This window comes from Mus musculus, chromosome 1 (genome assembly GCF_000001635.26).
Source record: "Mus musculus strain C57BL/6J chromosome 1, GRCm38.p6 C57BL/6J".
Lineage (NCBI taxonomy): Eukaryota > Metazoa > Chordata > Mammalia > Rodentia > Muridae > Mus > Mus musculus.
In genome coordinates, this window is record NC_000067.6 from 88,429,857 (window position 1) to 88,438,282 (window position 8,426).

Consider the following 8,426-nt stretch of genomic DNA (forward strand, 5'->3'; position numbering starts at 1 on the left):
GTGCAGATGACTGCATACAGTGAAGGGCAAGCCCTGGTTCCACTTCTTATAAGGACACCAGTCTGAGCCTCATGACCTCATTTAAACTTGTCTTCCAAATACCATCATATGGGGAATCAACTTGCCCATGGGAGGAACACCAACATTCATTTCAAAACAGACAACATGGGGCTAGAGAGGTGGCTCGGTGGCTAAGAGCACTGGCTCTCTTCTAGAAGACTCAGGTTCAATCCCCAGCACCTGCTGATAGTTCACAACCTTCTGTAACTCCAGTTGCAGTGGACCAGATGCCCTCTTTTGGCCAATGTGACACAAGGCACATTGTGGTGCACAACTATATCTATGGGTAAGACACGTATACACATAATCTAAAAATAAAACAGAACTGCAAACAAAAACAACAACCAGCCAAACAACAAACAAACAGCAACAACAACAACAACTAAAACATGCCCTCATGAGACACTGGATTAATCAGACCCCAGCAGCTTTGAGAGCAGAGTCACCACCCTCCTCTGCCTCGTGTTATCTCATCCCCATGACAAAAAGAATAAGTCAGTTACATGTCTGGATTCTCAGTGGCTACAGTCTCCACTGTTAGCTCACTCCACACAGGCATCTGCACAGAGCGGTAGGACAGTAAGAGACGCAAATGAGCTGGGATCCCTGCATTTCTCAAATGCACACACTTGAGGTGCACATTCACCATAAGCCCACGCCTGTCCTAGCCCCTCCTCCTCCTGACTCCACATCAGGCATCTTCCACCCCCACACCCCCACACCCCCACACCCCCACACCCCCACACCCCCATACCCCCCCCCCCCGAGAGTGGCCCTCTAAGGGCTGACTTTCCCCTGCTCAGCTGAGGTCTGTTTTTTCTCTGCCCTGTGCCCTCGGGGCGTGGGATGTGGTGTGGAGTTCTGAGGTGGGTTTCCAGGCTTTACTCTTTGATAGTGTCGTCCTCTAGTGAGTCAACTGCAAAACACCAGATAGGTGTTTTTGTTCTCTTAAGTCAGAGGTAAAGGAGCCAGGCTTTCTCCTCACTGTTATGCTCTGTTTGTTATGCTGGTCTATCTCACGCTCCCACTCACTTCTATAGTAGCATCTGAGTGTGGCCATCCCAGCATAGATGATGGTTAGCTCTGCAGCCAGTAGTTTACTTGCTGACAGGTCTAGGCTGGCCAGGAGGAAATGTCTTGTTTAAGAGCCTTCATTTTTCTGGTTCAGCATGTAGGGGTCTTAGAAAACCCTAACCCTGTCCTTAAAAACAATGAAAAGCTAACCAGACCCCAAATCGACAACTCCCTTTAGATTTGTGTCAGAATTGGATACAGGTCAAATAGATGCCTCCCAAATTGGAGAGACAGACAGATAGGGAGAATCCCAGTTTAACTAGATAGAAATCCAGGAAGAAACCATTTTTAGGTAGAAAAACCTGAAGTATAATTATCAAATTTCTAGAGGCTTGAAGTAGTCAAGTCTGAGAGTCAAGAACTCCCTGGGGACCCATTATAGACACAGGCACAGTTTAAATACCTTCCCGTAAACCTGTTACAGGATAGCCACCGTGAGCACACTTCACCTCTACACATTATAGACACAGGCACAGTTTAAATACCTTCCCGTAGACCTGTTACAGGATAGCCACAGTGAGCACACTTCACCTCTACACATACTCATGCCTTGCTAACAACAGAACTTATAAAGTATACTAAAAGATAACAGAGAGACACAGAGAGACAGACAGACAGAAATACACACACACACACACACATACCTGCACATATACATACATGTGCGCATGCACACACAAATGCAGACACCCAGACACAAAGACACAATCACACACACATCTCTGCACACACACTCAAATACATACACCCAAACACACACACCACACACACACTACACACACACACACACACACACACACACACACACACACACACACCACACCACACACCACACACCACACACCACACACACATCTCTGCACACACACTCAGATACATACACCCAAACACACCACACACACACACACACACAGAGTTTGAAGAGACAAACAAGCACTGAGCCACAGTCAAATTCGTCAGGAATGTATGACTTGCCACATTCATGTCTGACTGTCTTAGTTTTCTGTTTCCCTAATGGAATATCCCAGACTGGATAAAGCACAAGTCTGCCTTGTCTCAAGATTCTGGAGGCTGGACAGTGCAAAGTTACAACTCTACCTCTGCTTGAGGGTCCTCTCACTGCGTTTAGAATGATAGATGGCATCTCATGGCAAGGGTGCCCATGAGAGAGAGAAAGCACTCCTAACAACCAATTCCCACACTACATACTCACTCCCACACCTGTGGTCTTTTTCCAATGGAGCCAAGTGTTCACGTGACCTGATCACCGACACCATCAAAATGACAATTACATTTTGACCTGGATTCGAATGAGGCATTCAGAGTGCAGCATCTATAAATTTCAAAGTTAGACACGATATTAATATACCAAAGCCTTTAATAGGAAAAGTAGGCAATGTGCAAGACCAGGCAGATGATCCAACCAGAGAGATGAAAGCTCTAAGGAAAAGAATAAAATAAAAGGAAGCATTAGCAATCAGAAACACTGTAACCAGAATGAAGAATGGGTTTGAAGAGACTCCACACCACAGCAGATGAAAGCCCTGAGCCTGAAGATGAACGAACAGATGTTTCTAAATCAAGGAAAAAACACAGAAGAGAGCAGAGAAGCTGAGAACTGTAGAGCAACTAGGGAAAGGGGCAATCTGCATGTGAAGAGACAGCTAGAAGGAAAGACAGACAGACAGACAGAAGCAACACTTAAGGAAAACTGTGTTGGGAGATGGTTTTGTGCACTGTGTATGTCAGATGCTGATGTCTGTGCCCAGAGACCAGGTTGCAGTCCAGACGTTGACATTGTCATGATTATTAGAGCATTTCCTGTCTCAGTGATGTGTAAAGACTATTTCCATCGCCTCTGATTGGTTAATAGAGTGCTCATCAGCCAATAGCTGAGTAGGAGAAGAGAATAGGATAGGACTTCCAGTCAGGGGAGCCCAAGCAGAGAGAGAGGGAGACAGAAAAAGGGAGAGAGGCTGAGACGGAGAGAGACAGAGAAAGAGACAAAGACAAAGACAAAGACAAAGAGACAGAGAGAGACAAGAGACAAGAGACAAGAGACAAGAGACAGAGACCACCAAAAGGTGCTCAGGACAAGGGAATAAATCTGAATCAGGGGTCCCAAGCAGAGAGAAAGGGAGACAGAAAGAAATGGAGTCAGAGACAGAGAGAAACTGAGACAGAGAGAGACAGAGGAGAAGGACCAGGAGGATTCATCATGAGGTCACAATAAGAGAACAGCCATGAGGACACACATGGACCAGACAGAGCAAGCCAGGGCAAGACTCAGATGGCAAATAATAGGGCATATGGCTCAGAAGTAGCCCAAGCCAGCATAGCTGGGTTAGAATAGCTCACAACCTGCCCAGTTTAGTGCTTGCAGCTTATTAATAAGCATAAGGTCTCCGAGTCATTTATTTAGGGACAAGGGGAGCATAGAAGGCATAGAACATCCCCCTTCCAAAATTACTTTTACAAAACTGACTGGACATTCACTCACCTCAAGATAATAGCAGACACCAAGCCCCAGGACCAGAAAGGTAGAATACCAAAACCAAATACAGGAATGCATGTCAGTCTCCAGAGCTTAGATCTGGGGTGCCTATCCCCCAACCCCAAACACTGCGTTAACATCTTGGTTCTCAGCCTTTGTCACTATGGGAAGTGGGTGGGGCCTTGTGGGAGAGCCCAGGAAGCCACTGGCAAGTGGGAGCCAGACACTTCCTCTTCCTCTTTGCCTCCCAGAGAAGAAGCCAATGAGAAACTCTGCCGTGAGTTCCAGCCGCAAGTGCTCCTCACAGAGGCCCAGAGCAATGGGATTAGCACACGCCTGGATGAAGCCTCCACTTGGAAGAGACATGGGGTGGGAGGGCGTCAATTTACATAGAGAAGAACAGAGGTGGGGGCTATATTTGACTTTTCCTCAGAAAGCGTGCAGGGAATTGGGTGAAATGTATGCGATTAGGAGAAGAGACAAAAATCTATTCTTCAAAACGTGAACAGAAACAAAGACTTTCTTTAACCAAAGCTGATGGGATTTTCTTCCAGCAGACCTGCCTGGCTAGAAATGCCTCTGCTCTGCACAAGGGAGTGAAGAGCACTGGAGATGGACCACATGAAAATAAAGGAAATCTTACACTTTTCCCCCCTCATTCTCAGTTAATTTAAAGCATACCAGCTTTAACAACGAGGTCTGTTTTTGTCCTTTTGTTTTATCTTTTTGTTTTTATTTATATCTGTGTATGCCACACTCACGCAGGTACTCATGGAAGCCAGCAGAGGGCGGTGAATCCCCTCTCACTGGAGTTACAGGCGGTGGTGCCCACACAGGTGGTCAGGAAGGACTTGTAAGAGCCCAGTCTCTCCCATCAAGTGACTCCAGGAATCATACTCAGGCTGTCAGGCTTGGTGGCAAGTGCCCTCAATTTATTTTTAATTTAAAAAAAAATAAGTTAAAAATTTAAACTAAGAAATGTGGTAGATGACGTGACTCAATCAGAGATTTGTGTATTTACAATTGTTACAATTAGTTTTCTGTTGTTGCTAAATAATGCAAATAGTATATTGAGATAAGACAAATTTATCCCCCTTATGATAGAGGTCTGAAAGGGAATCGCTGTATGAAAATCTCAGTGCTGACACAATGGTTTCTATGCGGAATGTTCTAGGGAGACTCAGAGCCTTGCCCTTTTCAGTTCTCTTAGGTACCTGCATTCAGGAGCCCATTGGCCATCCTCTGCCTACACAACACCAACTCTAGCCTCTGCCTCTGTCCCCCTCTTTCTTCCTCTCTCCCTCCAACCATCTCCTCTCTCTCTCTCTCTCTCTCCTGAGCTATTTATTTATTTATTTATTTATTTATTATTTTTTTCGAGACAGGGTTTCTCTGTATAGCCCTGGCTGTCCTGGAACTCACTTTGTAGACCAGGCTGGCCTCGAACTCAGAAATCCTCCTGCCTCTGCCTCCCAAGTGCTGGGATTAAAGGCATGCGCCACCATGCCAGGCTTGCCTCAAGTTCTTTAAACCTGGCAAACTCTGTTTATCATCTAAGGTAACTGGATTATGTTCTGCCCAAAACTCCTACACGGAAATCTCAAGACTTGACGTGGTCTTTGAAGGAGCAATGGAGACCCATGACGTCATATAAGAGGGTCCTAATGCAGAAAAACCAGTGTCCTTATAAGAAAGAGAGATTAAGGCATGAGCACACACACAGACCTGTGGAGATGCGAAAGAGAGGGTAGCTGCCTGCACACCAAGGAGAGGCTCTAGAAAAAAACCTGACTTGCCAACACCCTGACCTTGGGCTTCTAGTATTAGGCTCTGTAATAAAATGGGTTGCTATTGCTTGAGCCACACAGGGTGTTCTGCAATGACAGCTCTGCAATGAATGCAGTGATGTATTTGCAGTGTTTTCAGTATGAGGCCAAGCACATGGACATCTTTGAAGGTTAGGAGGGAGTTATTTAGCCTACCACAATTACAGTGGAACCACCAGACAGCTTGGTTTATTAAAAGCTCCAGGCCATGAGGGCACTTTATAGGTGATACAAGCAGGCCACTCCTTTTTCCCCTTTGTGAGAAAGGGTTTTGTGTAGCCTAGGCTGGCCTCTGACTCACTATGTAGCTTGAGGATGGTCTCGAATGAGCCCCTCACCTCTAACTCCTGAATGCTGGAATTCTGAGCACGTATCACCTGACCCGGTTTATTCAGTACTAAGAAATCACATGCTAGGTGTCTTAGTAAGTTTTCTAGTGCTGTTAAGAGACATCATGTGGTGGCGCATGCCTTTAATCCCAGCACTCGGGAGGCAGAGGCGGGCGGATTTCTGAGTTCGAGGCCAGCCTGGTCTACAAAGTGAGTTCCAGGACAGCCAGGGCTATACAGAGAAACCCTGTCTCGAAAAACCAAAAAAAAAAAAAAAAAAAAAAAAAAGAGAGACATCATGACCAAGACAACTTATTAAAGAAAACATTTAATTGAGTGCTTGCTTAGTTTCAGAGGGTGAGTGTATAATCCCACAGCAGGGAGCATGCCACCAGGCAGACAGACATGATGTTAGTCTACTGGCTAAGAGCTTATATCCTGACCCACAAGTTGGAGGCGTAGAGAGGGAGACTGGATCTGGCATGGTCTTTTGAAAGTGCAAAGTGTATTCCCAGTGACACACCTCCTCCAAAAGGGCCACACCTTCTAATCCTTCCCAAAGAGTCTACAACTGGGGACTAAACATTCAAACATATGCACCTATGAGAGCCATTCTCATTCAAACCTCCACACTGGGCAATCGTTCTACCCATTGATCTATATGTCCAGCTACATCATTTCATTATTAAAATAATCATATGGAACAGCAAGCATTACCGGTAAGGATGCCTTAGAGAAGCACTTGCCTTTCACTGTAATAAGAGGAGGATCGCTGGGCATGGTGGCACACGCCTCTAATCCCAGCACTCGGGAGGCAGAGGCAGGCGGATTTCTGAGTTCGAGACCAGCCTGGTCTATAAAGTGAGCTCCAGGACAGCCAGGGCTATACAGAGAAACCCTGTCTTGAAAAACAACAACAACAACAAAAAAAAAAAAAAAAAAAGAGGAGGATCATGGACAAATGCCTTGGGTGTCTACATTATGTCTTCCTTCTTCTCAAAATAAGGGGAGGGTGGGCAGATCTATAGCTTAGTGGCTGACAGCATACACTGCTCAGGCATAGTCCCATTCCCAGGACCCATGTCAGATGGCTTACAAACTGCCTCTCACTCCAGCTCTAGGGGATCTGTCACCCTCTTTTGGGGTCTGCAAGTACTACACTCCAATGTGGACACACAGACACACAGCATACAACATGAATAATTCCAACCAAAAATAAATATTAAAAATAACAATGATACTGAACAGTGGGTTGCTGTCCTCTGATAGATGTGAAGATAGGGAGACAAGAGCATCTCTGAGGACTGCACAGGCCTCTCTGGTCACCAGGGGCTCCTCTACTTCTGCAAAGCCCTGGTAGGCCCACTTGGCAACCTATACAGCCATCTAGTAGCCTAAGAATCTTCCTTGGCCTACCCAACTGCCACGGCCCTCTTCGATCACCACAGGAACATTACATGGGAGGGGTGAGGATGTGTGCCCCAGAGGACCCTGCTCAACCTTGCAGCTTTTTCTGCTTTCTTCTAATGGGCTGTGGTTCTCACCCTCTAACATCAGCCACAGTTGGGAGACCTGCAGGTTTTCTTCTTCTGCCCACAACCTCAGCATTCTTTGTCCTGTTATCCAAACAGACACTCCCTTGGCTCCCACCCAGCAAAGAACTGGCACCCCAAAGGCCAAACAGTCTCGGCTCTGATGGGCAAACAAAACCAAGACAGGTAGGAAACCTGAACCTTGTCTGTCTCTGAACAAGGTACTGTGAAGGTAATGGCCTTGTGCGTCACCTGGCACCTGGAAAGAAACACAAAGCTGGTGCCCAGGGGGCTGCTTCCTGGCCGCCCTGGGGCCTGCTCAGCCTGGGGCTCTATGTGACAGGATTGGCTGCCTTAGCCCTAGCTGTGTGACAAGAAAGAGTAGGGCTTGCAGCTTCCAGCGGGTTCTGTTAACTAGGCCATGGCTCAACTGGAAAGTGTGTGTGGTTCTGTGGGCAAGTCCAGGAGCTGACACTACCCTTAAGCACAGTTCTAGCAGCGAGTCACACCCCCATATCCATTCTGACTGCTCCATGCCACTCAGGTCTGGGTGATTTGTTACACGAGGAAGCTAATAACTCTAATTATGTCATAACTATTTTCCCTCACAGCAGTATATTGCTCTGTGGTAGAAAGAAGTCAGCCAGCCTTCTCTCATAAACTATTTAATGTTTGCAAATGGAACTACAATAAATACAAATTAAATACACTTGAACACACATTTGGAGAGTCTGTTCTGAGTGAGGAATTCCTGGAACACAGGTCACACCCTTCACTTCGGCACAGTGCATACCTCTCCTGCAGGAAGCCTAGCCCTCAAAAGACTGTAATTTCTGTAAATATTATTTTATGCTAGTTAGTACAAGACATAATAACTCGGCGACTCATTCATATAACAGTGATGACAAGTCCCTTCTTTGGGAGTGTAAAATGGGCCTTCCATCAGCCAGGCACAACCTAGTACTTAGGCCGTCTGGGTTACCCTTCCTATGTATTTTAGCCATCATGAGCTCATATCTGTCACATCTGGTTTGGGCGCCAACTGTGGATTATGAGTGTGCTTCTTTGACATTTTCTTGTGTTGATCCGAGCTCTAAAAGCAAATACTGAG